This window comes from Oreochromis niloticus, linkage group LG6 (genome assembly GCF_001858045.2).
Source record: "Oreochromis niloticus isolate F11D_XX linkage group LG6, O_niloticus_UMD_NMBU, whole genome shotgun sequence".
Lineage (NCBI taxonomy): Eukaryota > Metazoa > Chordata > Actinopteri > Cichliformes > Cichlidae > Oreochromis > Oreochromis niloticus.
In genome coordinates, this window is record NC_031971.2 from 9020214 (window position 1) to 9039074 (window position 18861).

The 18861-nt window shown below is 40.6% G+C and overlaps 1 long non-coding RNA gene across 10 annotated transcripts; it reads right to left on the reverse strand.

Annotated features, from left to right (window-relative positions):
- Window positions 1–13: 13 nt before the first annotated feature.
- On the reverse strand, window positions 14–18854 carry LOC102079083 (interleukin-2 receptor subunit beta). 10 transcript variants are annotated; one of them, XR_003220631.1, is made up of 12 exons: window positions 18633–18854; window positions 6256–6314; window positions 5668–5780; window positions 5174–5384; window positions 4959–5070; window positions 4760–4850; window positions 4350–4434; window positions 4120–4253; window positions 3774–3978; window positions 2738–2822; window positions 2553–2625; window positions 14–1759 (listed from the first exon to the last, which is right to left on the reverse strand). It is a non-coding gene; the product is annotated as an interleukin-2 receptor subunit beta (long non-coding RNA). The 10 variants fall into 10 exon arrangements; XR_002062497.2 differs by lacking the exon at window positions 18633–18854 and adding an exon at window positions 11093–11201; XR_002062496.2 differs by lacking the exon at window positions 18633–18854 and adding an exon at window positions 6574–6761.
- Between the last annotated feature and the right edge of the window lie 7 nt (window positions 18855–18861).

An 18861-nucleotide genomic window follows, 5' to 3' on the forward strand; every position in this document is an offset into this window, starting at 1 on the left:
AAAGGCCCACAAGTTATTTGCACTTGTCATTTATTTTACTGTGAAGTTCATCACAGTAAACAACATATTTTACGATTGACATGATGGTCAACAACATACAAGGACACCAAGATCAGAACAATAATGGAAACTACTTCCATTCCATTACAGATGTATATTTATTGAAAAAACAAAAATAAAATTCTTTTTAAAAAACAAATGCAAGCTCTTACATAGGTCAGTAATGTTATTACTGACCTGTTCTACACATTACATCTTCAAATATCCTGATTATAGTTAACATGTGATTATCATGATACCCTCTAAATGACATCAGTTCACACACTATACAGATAACACAACTATCTCAGCTATCTGGAACTTACATTCCTTTACCAACATTTATTTCAGTACAATAAGCTACATGCCATTTAGATGATCTCACTAAAACCACAATATGAATCCAATCGGTTTTATTATTATAACCACATTATTATTAATTTGAGTTTAGTTTTTCATTAGATAATGCATTTCTCTTTTAACAATAGAAATATCTGAAGTAATAATTCACTTTTAAAAGAACAGTTATAGTGCACAATTCTGACATATGAAAAATAATTTTGCATAAATATAAGAGATAAAACAAAATACATTCATGAATATTACCACCAGTGCTGCTGAATAACGTGAAGTGGATAAAGATTTATGTGATGTTACATTTTCCTGAGAACTGACTGGCTGTGATGCCTCCGCCAAGTGCTACATGCTATTTTGTCCTGCTAGTTGAGCCTGCTGTCTGTTCTCAGCCCTCCTCCTGTTTCACTGGCATATATCCATCACCAGAGGGCTCCACCGACCTGCCTGCTGACGTCAGAGCAAACCCCTGTGTCATGTGACCTGGCTGGAGGTGCAAAGCTGGACTCAGACGTGGCCCAGGCAAGTTCAGAGGCAGTTGTGGAAAAGAGAGCAGGGAGCATGGTAAAGCACTGGGAGGATGAGGTGGAAACAGGAAGCGTGTAGATTCAGTGGACTTATCAGCATCCTCCATGCCCTCATCCTGACTCAGCTGCTCCTCTCCCCCACTGCTAACACCTGAATCCAAGCTGGGAAGCTCCGGGCTGTCAGCCTGCTGTTTCTCCACTCGCTCATAATCAGAACAAACCGGAATAAACTTGCCAAACACACCTCCGCTGCTTCCAAACAGCCTCTGAAAATCTGCCTTTTGTTCGTTCCCTCCCTCCTTTTCTTCCTCACCCTCAGGTTCCTCATCATGGCTATCAGTCATATTGATGCTATCTGCCTCCATGCTCTCTTCACTGACCTCTTCACAACTGCACATGCCTGAATCTAGACTCTGGAGCCTAAATCGATCATTGTCGAGCCTCTCAGTTTTCTCATAGTCTGAAATCACCTGCACTGGCTCACTGTTACTGCTGCCTTTGAGCAGCAACATTAACGTCTCCTTTTCTTTCTCTCTCGCTTCATCGCTTTCCTGTTCTGTGCTTTTTCCTTCACCCTGAGCACCAACAGGGCCATAAGGCGTGTCAGCCCCACAGGGCTTCAGATTCCCAGCAGTGAGTGAGGAAATAGGAGGAGTACAAAGCTCAGAGTAACTTGGGTTAGAGAAGCTGGAGCTGGTGGAGTCATAGCTGCCTTTGTTCAACACCATCTTCTCATCTGGCTTGTAGGCCACAACAGCATCCACAGGCGAGGTTAATTCTACAGTGATCATTTCCACTGGTTTCAAGAAGGAGTGAAAGTATTCACTGGTGAACCCACTCTGGAGGAGAGAAAGTCACAGAACAGAAGAAGAGATAAGAAAGATTTGAAATATACAAGAAATTCAATCTGCACTTTAATGGAATCAATTAAATAGGTGAGCATCAGGTGTTTGGGGTGCTTCACTCATACTTTACTGAATTTGAATTGCTTGGGTCATAAAGGTCTTAAGTCTGTGGCTGGATCAGTGAGTCACTTTGTCTGTCTGGTTACACCTCCCACAGAGTTCACATCTGTCTGCAATGCTCTGTCTTTTTATGGTACATGTTGTGTTGGTCTGCTTTTTAAGCTACATTAGCTTATTTTTTGCTTTTAGACTCCTTAAACTCTCTGTAGCTCCCTGCTACTTTACAGAGTGTTTTTAAATGAATATTTTTAGACATGAAAATTAGACCTTGATGCAGTCTACCTCTGTGGCTTTACAGTGAGCCTTGTTCCCAGCAGGCAACAGTTTAACAGAACAAATATTGTGAAGTGACTGTTGTTGTTAAATGGTGCTGCATGAATAAAACTGCACTGAACTGAAATCAAATCATTGTATAACAGACTTCCCCATGAACTTATCCAGCATCTGATTTTAACACTGTGATGAGGCACTCTACTCTTAACCCTAACCTAAGAAAGAGTCACTATTGGCTAAAACACAGCTTTGAATATCTGGTAATAATTTAATTTACTGCAAACAAATTCACCACAATATTTCATAAATGCTATGTTTACTGCCCTGAAGTGGCCACAGTATTATCTAATGCATGTGTTATAACAGAGGAAATATCTGTGGTTCATACGCTTACCTGGATTTCTCGCAGGAAGGATTTTCCTGGGTCTGGTATGGGTGGACCTTTGATTTTCTTTACTATGTAAACCCTAAAAAAATAAAAATCAATTAGAGTTGTCAGAAAATAACTTAAGTAAATGAAATTAGAAGAAGTTATAATAATATTATATGCCATAGGAACTTGTGTCTGTGTGCACGTACCGGGTGGTTTTGTGAGTGCTTAAGAGCAGGCCTGCCAGCAACACCACCACACCGACTATCGTTACAGGAACAACAAACGTATTACCTGAAAAATACGGGACAGAATAGGTCACAGTGGCTCAGAAACATGAGAAAACTGGGTCAAACAGCCAAGTCCATGAGACACACACAGGTTTGTCTCTGCAGGCCGATACAGTGAATTTGAATAGAAATCAAGATGTGACTGTGATTTATTATTCAGACTAAGGATGCATTTTGCATGAAGTGCATGGAATACAAAAATACAGACATTTTCACTCATGCCCTTGATTTAATTATTATTACTAATCCATGAGTGCGAATCCTTTGTATGTGACTGTCTGAAGTCAGAAACCTTCAAAATGCCGTTTCTTTCATTTACTGCAGCCTCCTTCAGTTGCTGTTTGCTTCTGGGTCTTTCTTCTGTTTGTCTTCACTAAGTGAGAAGTACGCCATGTTGGGCTGGGGTCATGTGACTGATTTGGCCTTTTAGGAACATCTCTGTTCCTTTTGCTGCATGTTTTGGGTCATTACAGGCCCATCCTGTGAGTTTGTAATATTTGACTGAATCAGAAAAGAAAGTATTGTTGTTGCTGTAGCTGCTCTGTAAGCATTCATCAGTAGAGACCAGCTAACCATTTCCATCAGCAGCCATACATGCCAGTGCCATGAAGCTGCAGAGTTGTTGATGTGACAACCCTCTAATTGTTGCAGGAGCTCTATGATAAGTCTCTTTTGGTTTTTAGCCCATTCAAGGCCTTGCACTGCCACCTCATATGGACTGCATATTTTATGTTCCCATGAGCAGCTACCAAATGGAAACTAAACACTTTGATCAGCTCAAGGAAACAGGCCAGATGTGGACATTGATGCTTTGAATCTGAGAATTAATGCAGTTGTAATATTGGTAGTATGTGTTATTGTTGTCTGCCATTTTTCTTCTTCTTTGGTGGCTAACGAGAGTTTGTTGTAGACAGACCACTCCTAGACCAGTCCTGATCTAGGAATGTAAATGTACCTGATGTTGGTTTTATTTTCCCTATTTGTGACTCCCATGATGCAGTGGGGCTCCAGTCACTCCAGGCTCCCTCGCGGTTCTGATAAATAGACCGCACACGAACTCGTGCCTCGTATCTCTCGCCTTGTATCAGCAAATCTGGCTCCAGCTCTGCCTTGCACTCCTGCCCACATTGAATGCCACGATTTTCGCGCACAGCAGGATCCTGACACACAGAAAGCAGCGCGGGGTTGAGAATGAATCTTGCTTGGATTCACACAGCCACAGGGTTGTCATTTAAATGTGCACTTTTAAGATCACTTTATACTTAAACTTGTTCACATTGTGTCACAAAATCTAAACTTACACTCCATGACTGATCCTGCTTCTTCCACTGCAGTTCACTTCTGTATGAACTGATCCTTTCATGTTTGTGGACTTGGGACAACCAGGAAACAGAGGTGAAGTTGACCTTTGGCTCCGCAGGAGGATTCACCTTTACTGCAAGATCACACACACAGTTGTTTTAGGTCACCATGAATAGCTCGCACTGTAAATCACAAAGAGCAAATATATTATACTGTAGATTACACTCACTATGACAGGATGGCTTGAAGGAAGTAATTGCACTCTTCATTTGGTTACAGTTCAGATTAAGGGACAACTCATGGAAAGACTGAAACTGGAAAAAAATGTTTGAAAAATATTTACTGTTAGAAAACATTTATTACAGAAGTTTCTGTTAGAAAGACTTGGTATAAACAGAGAGCAGCCATAAAGAGAGAAGAGATGAAGCTTCTTTTAGACAGAGGATGACCTGAGTGCATCAAGTAGCAGGTAAAATGAAATATTAGCATTTTGATTTTGTCAAACTATTTTGAAGGATGCAATGACTGCACCGAGGCTTTCCGTAGAATATTAGCACTGACCCATAATTCAACTGAAATATAGGATATATGATTGTATCTCGGGGGGTTGAAAACAATTCGACTTGTTCACACACTCACAGTGTATTCAATTTTAAAGATCAGGGAGCACTTCTTCAGGGCTGGTCTGGAGACGTCAACAGATTTTAGGTCACAGGAAGCGCTGTAAGGACTGAGAAAAACAGTATTAATCTCTTTTTGGTGCACATGATGACATCTGTGATTTATGTATTTTGAGTTTTATGTGTTGAGGATTTCTCTCTGTGACTGAGGTCCTTACAGGCGGCCAGATTTATATTGAGCATGTATCGTGCATGCAGTGTCATCAGACATGTATTTGCTGTTCCACAAACATGTGATGTTTCTATTGAAGTCAGTGTAGCAATTGAGATCTGTGAGAATTAAAACAGGAGAGATGGAATGAAAATGAGTAAATATGTCAAACAACAGATCTTAAAATCAGTTAAACATGAATCAAGAGGATTAAAGACTAACTCTGTGGCAGGCTGGGACACTCATCACTTCTGCAGAGCAGCAGCACAGGCAGCAGAATAAACAGGGAAAGGGTTTTCTTATTTCTCTCCATTAAGTCGACAGTTTTCTTTCTTAGAGGCTGCTGGGATGGTGACTCGTGACTGTGACTGGAAGATTTGAAGGACTGTAGTTGCTTTAGGTATTGACTGACTGCTTTCTGATTCTTCTCATCCTGCAAAGGTAAACACATAAAATAAAATGTTACCATGTTAGCAACATGATTAGAGACGTTACTGAGTTTTATTTCTCCAAACAGTCAGACATCAACCCACATAAAAACAACACAGTTGGCTGCAGATAAACACAGAATAAACAGAGGACGGAACAACAGAAATACAAGTGTTTCAGATCCTGCCTCAGTTTGTAAAACTAAAAGCAGTGATGATGTAATCCAGACTCCTACTGTGTAAACTAAGGAGCACTTAAACTTACTGTGTTTTAATTTACTTTCTTACCATTCATCCATTTTCTTCTACTTCACCAATTTAGCATCGCAGCGGTGAAAGCTAGAGTCTATCTCAGCTTGCACAGGTCGAGGGGTAAGGTGCACCCTGGACAAGTCAGCAATCTGTCAGAGGGCCAATAACTAACCATTACTATACAATACAAAGTGCTGTTCAGCTACTGTTATTGTGGTTTGGCGACATCTACATAAAATGAAATTGAACTGAAATCATAATTTACATGAAGTGTTGCAAAACTTAATGTTTCCATTGGTGTTGAATTTGTGAGCTTTTCTTTCAGACATGCATCTCGACCACAGCCTCGCAAACTGTTGGCTGCTTGATTTGTGTTCACCTTGATTTGATCTGCTCCACCATGGCAAATCAAATAAAATTGATACATAAATAACAACAACCTGATCTCCTGGATGTTTTGTTACACAAAAGCAATTTTCACTCAATGTTAAACTGAACAAAATTCAGTAAAACATTTTTAATATTGAGCAGTTTGAACATCAAACAATTCTCTTATAAAACTAATAATACCTGTACATTAAAGCACAGACGCTGTCCATTGAAAGACTTCAGTCAGTCACTTACCTGCTGGCTGAGCTGCAACTGATCTGCTTCCAACTGCTGACTTAATTTCACCTGATATCCTGTCAAAGAGCATCACATGAGGGTATTACTTTATGTATCAAATGTAACCAACTAAACTGACAAGACAAAAAAAGCAGGTGAAGTCTGTGAAGTCACTGCCAGAAATACTGCCACAAATCTAGATCATCTCTCGATCACAACCCACAGTGCTCTTCTGACGAACATCTGAACTTCTGAGTGTTTCAGTTGAAGTATTTTAACCCTTTAGTTTCATCTAATCAGATTCTTCAACTTGTAAACGGTTGTATATAATAGTACCTGCAGTGAACCTGTCTGTATAACTCTGAGCTGATAACTTTAAGATGCAGTATCAGGTGGAAACTGGCTGTTCTGGGTTGTTGCTACAGTTTTTGCATCTTCCTTGACTTTAGTACAGCCTGTCAATTCCCCCACCCTGTTGTATTTTTCACCACAAACAGCAACACACACACACACACACACACACACACACACACACACACACACTGCACTATTTATAAGTATTAGCAGTAGCTCCCTTTGCATGTGAACCACACTGACATTTAAACTCTGTGTTTGTGTGGATTTGTGCTTTTTGTGGTTTTGCAGCCAAGTGCAAGCTGACCCACAAACACCCACACCCTCACCTAATGTGTTCACATTATGCATTAAATGACTTTAAGCATTTTATCTTTGCAACAACACATTTCAAACAAACCTTTTTCATAGCGGTCAATACAAACATATTAAGTTTAAACAGCATAGTACTGAAGTTGGTTTAGATTCTCATTCACATAATAAATATCACGTCACATTACATATTCCAGCTTTGCCCCAAACATAGAACCAGACTCATAAAGAAGATCTTCAGATCACATCTTCTATAGAACAAAAACTGTGGATCTTTCTGAGAACTCAAATGTTCTAAAAGCTTTTCAAGTTGATATAAAAGATGTGAAAGGGGAACTTATGCTGAATAGATCCTCTTAACATGTGCTTTTATAGCTGTCAGAGCTTTCAGTTTTGTGCTGCAACTCACAAAAATGTTTCAAAGCAGGCAGCTGTTTCTGGTTTCTGTAACAGGTGGTCCAAATGCATGAAAGCAGTATCACTTCCTTCCTGATCTGCTGTTATAAATATCAAACTTTACATGTAAACTGGGACGCTCTGCGCTCATGGCTGCTCATGGTGACAACATGACATTCAGTAATTTAACAAGATAAAAGCTCTGAAACTGTACAGAATAAAAAAAAAACAAGACATAAAAATTGAAGGAGACCCAATCAAGCCAAGATAAATTTGATGTGAAGCGAGTCTCAACATGAAGGAAGAAACGTATTGTGGTACATTATGTTGTGAGTCTGCTTATATTTGCCTTGTTACCTGGTCTATGCACATGCAAATGTTCTGACCACATAAACCTACCTGACACCATTAATGCACTGCTGCTCCTCAGTGTTGGTGTAGAAGCTGAACTTTTACTCTGCCAAATCTACCCAATGGTTGAAACATGTCACATAGTGTATGATGTGAAGCAGCTCTTTGTTTATTCCTGTACTGAAATCCTCTGCATTTAAACCTTTCAGACAGATTCCAGTTTTTTCATAGAACTCTTTTAAACACAAAAAGTTCATGATGGGGTTCCATGAGGTTCTGTGCTAACACTCATCTTTATTCATGCTTAACTTCAACAATATCACTAAAGTACTGCATGCATTTTCATTGCTATGAGTTAGAGCCCAGCTATATTTATCTATGAGGCCAGACGAGACTGTTTTACATTATTCAGACAATACTGAACTTGTTGTATCGACACTATGTAAAGAAAATAGATCAAAATAAATCAATCTAGATTTATGTAGCTCTACATTTAGTATGACCTCTGCCTTAAGTACTCTCACTATGATAACCTCCAGATGATCTTATTTATTTTTTAAAAATCCCAACATATCCTCAGAGCAAGTCTTTGGCACTGCCTTCTTTCAGCTAGACCTCCCATGATGCACAGCACGCTCCTTCCACTCTCTTTCTCTTCCCATGCATTTCTGTGATCCTATTGCAGATCATTGTGTGGCTTCTCTTTCCTGTAGTCTGGCTTCTTCCTCACTCTGTACCTGTTTGTAAGTGTCTCCAGCTCCAGAAACATGTTTCTGATTACTGTCGCACAAACCTTCCCACTGTTTGTTGTTTGTGGTTTCTCACTGCTTGTCGTTTCATTCTTTAGTCTACATCAGCTGATCGATGCAGACAAGTTGGCCAGTTAAGTGTGTGACCTTTAAAGTGCCTGCAGATTACTAATAATATGATGCATTAAATATAAATGCAAGAAAACCAAAGCTGATGCAAATTTCATTAGCTCAGCGGTGTCATGATGACAGACCATGACTTTTTTTTAAAAATGTATCTTTGTGTTCTAGCTCGTTCTTATCATTTTCACAGAGATGTGAAGAATATGTTCTCTTTATTTATGTCGTCTTCTGACTTTTGGACTTCCCCTTACTCAGTACAAGAAAAAAGTGAGAAAGATGACACTCTCTTATCGCTTTCTTTTTGACTCACTAAGTCAGAAGCAAGATAACCACAAATAGAAACTTAAACCACATCCTAACCTTCTTCTCTTCACAGAAAACAAATTTCTTTCCACTGATTAAAAAAAAAAAAAAAACGTCATTCACTACCCAGAAAGTCTGTTGTCCCTTACTTCCTTCCTCATTCTGTTTTTTCTTTACATGAGTGGTTGAGGGGTATCATGGCGCTGGCACGGCTGCAGCCTTAACCCAATTTCCCTCGGGATGAATAAAGTATTATCAATCAATCTGGGGCTGCACCTTCAAAACAGGTGGTAAAGGATCTATCATCAGCCCTGCTAGCATTCAATACAAAAACTAATTCTGGGATGCATTACAAAAATTACTGATAATATTACATAATAATCACCTTGCATACTGGCCGAAAACCGCATTAGGTAACTATTCACTGGAACTCTTCAAATGACGAAGGATGCTGATGCAAGTGAAGGAGGCCATCATTAAGATGTCAAAGCAAGGTGATGCAGAAGAACTAAAGTGCACTTTGCCAGAATTATTTCTATATTGAATAAAGACGAACTACTAAGAATACCACTGTCAAAGACTACGATCAAGAGATGCCTTTATGAATGTAAAAAAGAGTTTACAACAAGGTTCAAACCACTGGTTACACTCAAGAACAACAAGGCCAGATCAGAATTTGCAATAAAACAACAAATGCAACCTTGACTTTGAGCACAGTTTGGATAAAGACCCATCAGGTCACTGCTGTGTTCAAGTGAGATCAAATTCTGACCAGTGCACAAGGTAAAGTAGCTCATTAAGATGAGAGAGAAAGGAGGACGGATGGAGGAAAGTTAGTGAATCAGTAAGTGGAGAGGATTAGTAAGGAGGAAATGGCTGACCATATTGGTAAACCCAATCCTGGACAATGAGAGGATGTCTGAGGCAATTTTTAAGTATGACAGTGTTTTCTAAAGCTTAGCAACTACAGAAGGATAAAGCTTAGGAGCCATACCATGAAGTTATGGGAAAGAGCTTATCAGTGAGGAGCAGTGTGGCCTCCTGCTGAAAAACAGCACTACAGATGTCAGAAAGAGGACTGCAAGTCAGCAGAAGCAAAACAGAATAAATGCATGTTAATGAGAGAGAGACAGGTGCAAGGAGTGGAGATAGTGAAGGTGGATGAGTTTAAATACTTGGGATCAGGCAGGGTGGAGACAAGTGTCAGGAGGGGTTTGTGACAGACGTACAGCTAGAGTGAAAGGCAAGGTTTACAAGTTGGTAGTGAGAGCTATGTATGGTTTGTGTGTGTATGGTTTGGAGATGGTAGCACTATCAGGTAGCAGAGTTGAAGATCTTAAGGTTTCACTGTGAGTGAACAGAATAACGAGACTAGACATGAGAACATCAGAGGGACAGCTCAGGTTGAGCAGTTTGGAGACAAAGTTAGAGAGGTAAGGCTGAGATGGTTTGGACATGTGCAGAGGAGGGATGTTTGAGAGTGGATGTTGAAGATGGAGCTGCCAGGCAGAAAAACACAAAGAGAGGAAGAAAAGAGTCCTAACATCCAGACAGTCTGGATGCTTGGGGCAGGGTGAAATGGAGGCCAATGATCCACTGTGATGATTTCTAAACCAAGCAGCTGAAAGAAGGAGAAGACGACTCTAGGAGAAACCAAGATAGACTTGAACAAGAAAGATGACGAGACAAAAGTATGCAGAAGGGAAGATACAGCTCATGAGCTCAGGGCCACTGTGAAGATACCACTGCGATGCACAAGTATAACAATCCAAGAGTTTCTCAAATAAAAAAACGATATTCTCCAAGGACTGCATACAGCATGCTTTTGAGTTACTAAATACCAGATAATACCAGATAATAAAGAGATGACACAAAACTTTTGCTTTGAATTTTGAAATAAAGCTGAAAGTCTGCACTCCAAGCACATATTGATGCTCTGATTTAAAATCCTGGTGTTGAGCAGAGATGAAACTACAAGCAATACTTTTGATAATAATGAGTTGTAATTCATTATTATCAGATTGTCTAACAACTTCCTAAAACACCAACAGTGAAGGAGAGAGCATATTTTTCCCATATTGGTTCTTTTTATTGCCTCCCTATTAAATCTAGAATATAATTTAAAATTATTCGCCTCACATACAAAGTCATTAATAATCACGCCCCAGCTTATGTTAAAGACCTCTGTTATATCCTAATAGAGCAGTTTGCCTCTCTATTAAACAAAAATATAATAAAATAAAAATAAAGTGACATTAAGAACCTACCAGTCCGGGTGTGTTCAGTGTTCTGTCATTTCCATGTCTGTAAGATAATTCAGGCTTTACCTTTGCCCTATATAGCACTTTATATCTATCATATCTAGTGTGACGTTTGAAAGAGATTTCAAAGAAAGGAAAAGAAGAAGCTATGCACTGTGGGTTTTTTTACTGACGGCAGTAACTTACTGATATGATTGGTCACATATTTTGACATTTCATATGTGAGACTGTGAAACACCACAACAGCCACTATGAGTATGTGAGTTTTTCAATTCCCTTTGTACTCTTTATCAAGTTACTTAACATGTCAGCCACCAACGGCAGGTACAATGGCACCTTGTAGACTTGTTAAAGTGAAACTCTTAAAAAAGGCACAAAAACCTTAATTTCATCTCTTTGTTTTTTCTTGACTTTTCAAACTTAAATAATAAAGTTCTGTTTTATTAAGGCTATTTTTAAAGAGTGCTTGGGAAATGTGACTTCTTGCTGGGAGACTGATGAGAAGCTTCAGATCTCTTACCTCTGTATAGTATAGGGTTTATTACTAATTTCTACTAAAAATTACTATTGGATTAGATACTTATTTGCAACAGTGTCAGTATCAACACACCTACTGACACAACTTTACACAGCAGTGCTACAGACAGGCACACATCGCCTCCCCTCACTAACAGCTGAAGTAGAGGATGTTTACACAACACTTTGGGAGGAGTGATGCAACAACTACTTTTACAAGTGTTAACCTGGCTGGCACATACGTTACTGTCAGTTGCTTTATTATTAGCAATTACCCAGTGGGTCACCAGGAAAGTTTAGAGGGTTGCGTAAGGAAGTGCATCTGGGATTATATCTTTGCCAAATCAAGCACAAGAATCCGTCCACTGAGGAAACCCCATGGAAATAAGGGCAGCAGCATAAAATAAAGCATAAAGCACTGACACCATTCCATTAGTACATTTTCATTACTGACTGATGTATTGTCCAATCACATCTCTTAACTCCCTCCCCTACTTTCGCTGTGCGCACATGCACCTTGTAGAATTAAGTGTATTGTATAAGAAATGGTGAAAATGTAGATCAAAACAGCATTAGCTGTCAAGGCTGCTGCTGCTGCTGCACCAACACCAGTAGTACCAGCAACAACTAATAACAAGGCTTTGCAATCACAGGAGGCTGGTGTTGCTAAGACCAGCTGAGGAGAAGTGCAGAAGGAGGGACTGAAGTCCTCAGGAGAGAGTGAATAAGAGACAGAGGAAAGTTAGACTGACATGGTAGGAAAATAGATGGAGGGACACAAGCAAGGATTCAAGAAAAATGAATGGCTACTTTGACCAGAAGTGTACCAGAAACAACTGGTTGAGCCACCTTAGCAACAACTGCAAGCAAGTGCAATAACTGGCAATGAGTCTTTCACCAGCTGGGCCCATGTCCTCATTTTAGGTTTGACAGCGTTTTAGTAGATAAAGGTGAATGGCTTGGACGTGAATTAAGCTGCGGTTTGGGGAAGGCCTTGAAGGGGAATGGTGGCAGCTCCCAGGCCTAGCAGATCCCCAAAGAAGGCATCCCCTGGAAGCAGTAATAACTGTGCGTTACGAAGGTCGAGGAGCTCTGTGGTAATAATTCAATTTTCAATTCAACATATTTATACAGCACCAAATCACAGCGACAGTCGCCTCAAGACCTTAAAATAATGCCTAGAGAAATAACACAACAATGAGCAAGTACTTTGGCAAAAGTGGAAAGGAAAAACTCCCTTTTAACAGGAAGAAACCTCTGGCAGAACCAGGTTCAGGGAGGGGCAGCTATCTGCCACGAGAGAGAAGGAAAACAGGACAAAAACAAGCGCAAAGAAAATTGGGAACAACAGAAATCTTAATAGATGAATGAAGAGAACCCTCGATTAGGTAGTAATGTGGCTCGACTTTGAAATAAAGCTCTGACGGAGATGTATGCTGGATTTTAAGATTTGAGGTAATGGCTTGATGGCTTGTAAAAACTGGCATGAGCTTGTCTTTGAGTAGAAGATGGAGAGGGGGTGCTTAGCTGTTTAATTTACTTCAGGTAAAGTAGCGATAACTACTGTGCCGATTTCTGAAATGAACAGATGTGACAGTAAGCAGCTTTGGAAGGGTTGACGAATTGAAAGACTGATTAGAGGAAAATCGCCTTCTATAATGATAACCTCCAAAACCGACAGAGAGCAGAGTATTAGTCCATCGAACCTCATGGAAGATAAGGACATAGTCAGAACCGCGAGTCGGCTTGGAGAGCGGTCTTGAATAATTCTGTCAAGGACGGTAGGGTTTAGATCAGGGGTCCCCAATCTCAGTCCACGAGGGCCGGTGTCCCTGCAGGTTTTAGATGTGTCCTTGATCCATCACAGCTGATTTAAATGGATAAATTACCTTCTCAACATGTCTTGAAGTTCTCCAGAGGCCTGGTAATTTCATTTCTCTCATTTCTCATTTCTGCTACATAACTTTGCACTTTTGCTGTAACAAAACAAATTTCCCACCTGTGGGACTAATAAAGGCCATCTTATCTTATCTTATCTTAATGAACTAATCATGTGATTCAGGTGTGTTGACCCAGGGTGAGATCTAAAACCTGCAGGGACACCGGCCCTCGTGGACTGAGATTGGAGACCCCTGGTTTAGATGATGCTAGTGAAAGCACATGAGAAGTAAAGGGACGCCATTAAGAATTATGCAGTTTGGATGTCTTAGAAGGAGTGATAGAGGACAGAACCTGGCATCCCGGTGCCATGAGGGTTCGCTGGTGCTTTGCGATGGCACGGAAGATGGCAGAGAAAGATGGCATCTCAGTGCCGGAAGGGTTTGCTGCTACATCTTGAGGAAGACTGGACAAAACGGAGAAACTGGCATCCTGGTGTGAGGAATGCTTTGGGGTTTTTTGGGGGGTTTTGTGCAAATGATTGATGGTGGAAGCCAATCCAGTACCGGAAGAGTGAGCTGCTGTATTTGCACAGGAAGGTTAGGAGAGACAAGAACCTGGTATCCAGGGCCAGAAGGATTTGTTGCCGCTTTTTGTCATGCTAAATGCAGACAAACTGGCAACTCAATGGTAGAGAGTACACTGCTGCGTTTGCGAATGAAGGATAAAGAAAGAACCGCGCATTTAGGAGCCATAAGTATGCTGCTGCATTTTCCAAAAGAAGAAAATAGGATGCTAGGATTCGCTGCTGCTTTTGTGATGATAAATGCAGAGAAACTGGCAACTTGTTGATAGGAAGCTTGCTGCTGCTTTTGTGAATGACTGAAATAGAAGGAACCTAGCATCCTACTGCTAGAAGGATTGGCTGCTGTTTTTGTGATGTAAATGTAGAGAGACTGGTGACTCGTTGATAGAAGCTTGCTTCTGTGTTTGCTGCTGTGAATGAGGGATAATGAAAACCTGAACTCTTCTGGTATCTTGGTGCCATAAGGGTTTAGGTTATATTATATTATATTATATTATATTATATTAGATTAGATTAGATTAGATTAGATTAGATGACACTTCATTAATCCCTCGGGTGGGTTTCTCCAGGAAATTCAGTTTCCAGTAGCACAGCACCGACAGAAGTTCCATGTTACAGAGTTGGAATACCAAATAAAAGAGATGAGAGTAAGGGTATAAATATATAGGCTGGAAGGGTGAGTAAAATTATGTTACTCCTGAGTGATAAGCTGTATAAGGTATTCGCCGAGAACGCACCCTGTTTGCACGTAAACGAGAATGAACAGCTTGGGGGAAAATATATAAAAAAGAACCGGAAGGAGCATGTTTGGAGGCGTGGTCCCGCTCCTGAAATTCCGATACTTTATCTCCAATTTACAGCACTGTGAAGGAATTTTGGCTCACTTATCTTTGCAGAATTGGAGGGTTTTCAAACATGAACCACCTTTTTAAAGTCATGCCACAGCATCTCAATGTGATTCAGGTCAAGACGTTGACAAGGCTAAGTCTTCATTTTGTTTTCCTTAAGCCATTCAGAGGTGGACTATCGGTGTGAGATTTCCATCAGTAATGGAGGTCATTTAAAAGCTGATGTGTACCGTAAACCTACGCATACGGATCAGTATTTAAAGTTTGACTCTCATCATCCACTGGAGCACAAGCTAGGTGTCATCAGGACGCTACAACATAGAGCGAACACCATCCCCACAGACACAGCGGCCGGGGAAACAGAAGAACATCACATCAAGAAGGCCCTGAGTAAATGTGGTTATCCCAGCTGGACATTTGTCAAAGCTGGGAAGGCACCTAAAGAAAGCTCCAAGAGCGAAGGGCAACTGCTACCTAAGCGAAAACCCGTAGTGATCCAATATGTGTCAGGAGTATCGGAGCAGTTGAGATGCATTTTTTCTGAACACAGAGTCTCTGTGGCTTTTAAACCACAAAACACGCTGCGCCAAAAATTGGTCCACCCCAAGGATCGGGTCACCCAACACAAACAGAGTAAAATTGTCATGTGTAGGCTGTGTGCAAGTGTGGTGGACCCAAAATGCAGACTCATGGAAACAAAAGGTGAAATTAAATACAGCTTTAATGCTGGACGGCAAAACAGAAAACTGGCTGCACTAGAATACAAAATAAACTAACTCAGCAGGCTGGCAGACAGAACACACAGTACAAGATGATGATTATTGCAACACAGACAAAGGAAAACACAGGGCTTAAATACACAGAGGGAGCAATCAGTGAATGAGAGACAGAAGGGAACCACAGCTGGGGAAAATCAGGGCTAACAAGACAGGGGAAGCAAAACCTGATACCATAAACTGAGATACGGACTTCAAAGTAAAACAGGAAACATAACACAGAGACGCGGACTTGACAAGGACATACAGCAGACAGGGGAGACAGAGCAACTAAGGAACACGGACAGAAAGCAGAACACTAACAAAGAAACCAAAAGACTAGAAATGATAAATAAAGGCAAAATCAAAGTACAATAATAATGAAAACCCAAAACTTCGGGTCGACGACCCAGGTATCCTAACAAAAATAGTGTATGCTGTTAAGTGCCAGGAGGATTTCCATGATTTATACATCGGGTAAAAAAGAAAAAGGGTGCAGCGAGTCGTACTTGAAACTGGGCCGGCCGCTCTCAGCCAGGCGATATATGACTACACGCACATCCACCCGAGCTAAACCTGCGCCCAACTGCGTTAAATCACCAAAATTAGAGAAGGCATAGAGAGGGCATTGCCTAACATACTAAACTGGAAATGATGTGTATTTTATTTATTTCATCAAAGTAACTGTATTCTGATTACCACCTATTTAAACAGTACCTGTAACGGAATATAGTGGGGGTGTCCAAATTCATAGGCTGCATCCTCCTGAGGCCACATTTGTAGGCAGATTACGTCACAGCGATGTGACAAAGGCTGTCCAAATTCGTAGACTCCGACAAATGCAGCCGACAAATGCGTCCTCCTTTTACCCAGATCAGAAGGATGGGTCGGGTGTATCCTTCGTGGCCCACCATATCCCAGAATTCATAGCGCGGCCCAGCCAATTACAGTTTCCAACAATGGTGGCAGCTACTTCGTTTTAATATTACTCGTATTACTCTTTCTGGGTCACAAAATAAACTTTTAACATATTTTCAGGCGAGAATGTAGCTGTGTAAACTTCAAATATTTGCTTGGTTTATCAAGACATCACATATTTGCAAAAGTGCTCCGACATTTTCAGAGACGTCTGTTAGCCACCAGCTCGATAGCTAGCCAGGGCAAGAACAGCGAACTCCCGGCACATCGTTTTCAAACCCCTCACGGTCTTTCGCTACTCAGGTTAAACATGATATATAAGTCAACTTAAAAATGTTATTGTTTGGCTTTTTTCAGTGTTTTATTTGTTCGTGAGTAAATCGGTTTGGCTGAGATTAAAGTGATAGTTTTCACACAGTTGAATCAACGTCAAACGGAAAACTGATTAAACAGAAATGTAAGATGACTGAGAATTTAGGCCAATGTCCTGTTATATTTTACATAGCAAGAAACAGACAGTTGAGTTTATTAAACTCCACCGAGACAGCAGCTAATGCAAAACTGAAGGCTAGACTGTCCAGTTTCACAGCCACTTACTTCCGGTCTACCCGGCCTTTGGAGAATCCGGCCCACGTGGTCTATGTGGGCCGGGTCCTCAGGAGGATGCAGCCTATGAATTTGGACACCCCCAGTTACTCATATTTGTATTTTAAAAACGTAACGCCAGTATGTGTATTCCGTTACTCCCCAACACTGTCTGCCTGCATGGTTTTGGCTCCCACATACAACGAGCCATTAATAATTGAGATGGGCCAGATATAATTGTATAAAACACCCCTGGTTTTGATCCTGTTTCTACCCAATAAGCCATTACACAGACCCACTGTATGCTTCACATATGTCTCAGTTTATCTATATGCCATTACCTAGACTAGAGGGCCAGAGAGCACCTCTTCTTCCTTGCAACTTGTTCCACTCTGTCTTTATCGCTGCGCTCTGGACACTTGTTGCTCACCCCATCGTGTGAATGTTCTCAGTTAGGTGCTTCTAACTAGATTTCATAGGATAGACGCAAAGGATTAACACATTATTGACTATATAAACAGTAGAGGGCATAATACATATGTTCTTAAAATCTCATTATTCTTATTATTATATATATTATAATTCTTATTATTTAAAGTCATGAGTTTTTTGATGCGTTTTCAATATTTCCTTTAACTAAGAGAGAGTCAGGTCACATTTTATCTTGACTGACTGAATTGGCCACAGCCTCTATGACTTCAAATGCACAGTTTGCGTCACTCAGAGTCCTACTGGCCTGTTTTCCTACTCTGACCACAGAGCTTGAAATCTTACTGTCACTTCTTGAATCCTGTTTGCTGCTGCTAAACTCATTTTTTTCAACTCGACAGTGCTACCTATTGTTGGATCCACAGTTTAACATTTTCCTGAAATATTGCATTGAAGCATCCCGTACTTTATCTTTAGTAAAATTTTCCATGGATTCTGTGAATAGTTTGGATTCTGTGAATAGCTGTGAAAATTCCACCTGCAGATTTTGGCTTCAACACACCTCTTTCAGTTGGTGTCAATGGAAACTCCACAATCTTTGAGATTTCTCCATTGTACTCGCCCCCCCCGAGCCGCGCGTTCCCGTGCATCTCCATCATAGTTAACACATCTCCGTTTTGGTGCTGCTCAAGACATTAATCACTTCAGAAATGCTGCAACATTTCACTTGGACGCAAAGGCACTTTGAGTTGTGCATAACTTTGAAATAACTTATTTTATTTGCTCCTTAGCGCTACAAACACACAAACACAAGAGTTCAGTGCGGCTGCACTCTGCAGGCTGTCCGTGCACTAAAGCACTCTGGTTAACGAACTATCCACTCACACTGCCAATGACACATCTGGTAATATAGAAGCCGACAGGTGCTTACGCTTTTTATGTCCTCGTTAACAGTTCGCTAGTTGGAGCAGTTTGACACGTTCATGTACACCATTTAAACCGCAACACTCAGAGGTTAACGCTGTATTTACCTTCATCCGGTTGCTTGAAAGTAGTGATGGTGAAAATCGCGAGGCTTCAAAATGACACGTCAGAAACCAGCTAATTATGTCACCATACGTGGTTCCGTCGCTCTGACGTCTGTTTTAGAAGAAGTGATGAAAGATTTCATTTTTTCTTGGTAATGTGAAATGTATACGAACCCTTTCGACAAACATACTTGGCTTTAAAATTCGGGTTTACAAGAAGGATATCGGTGCG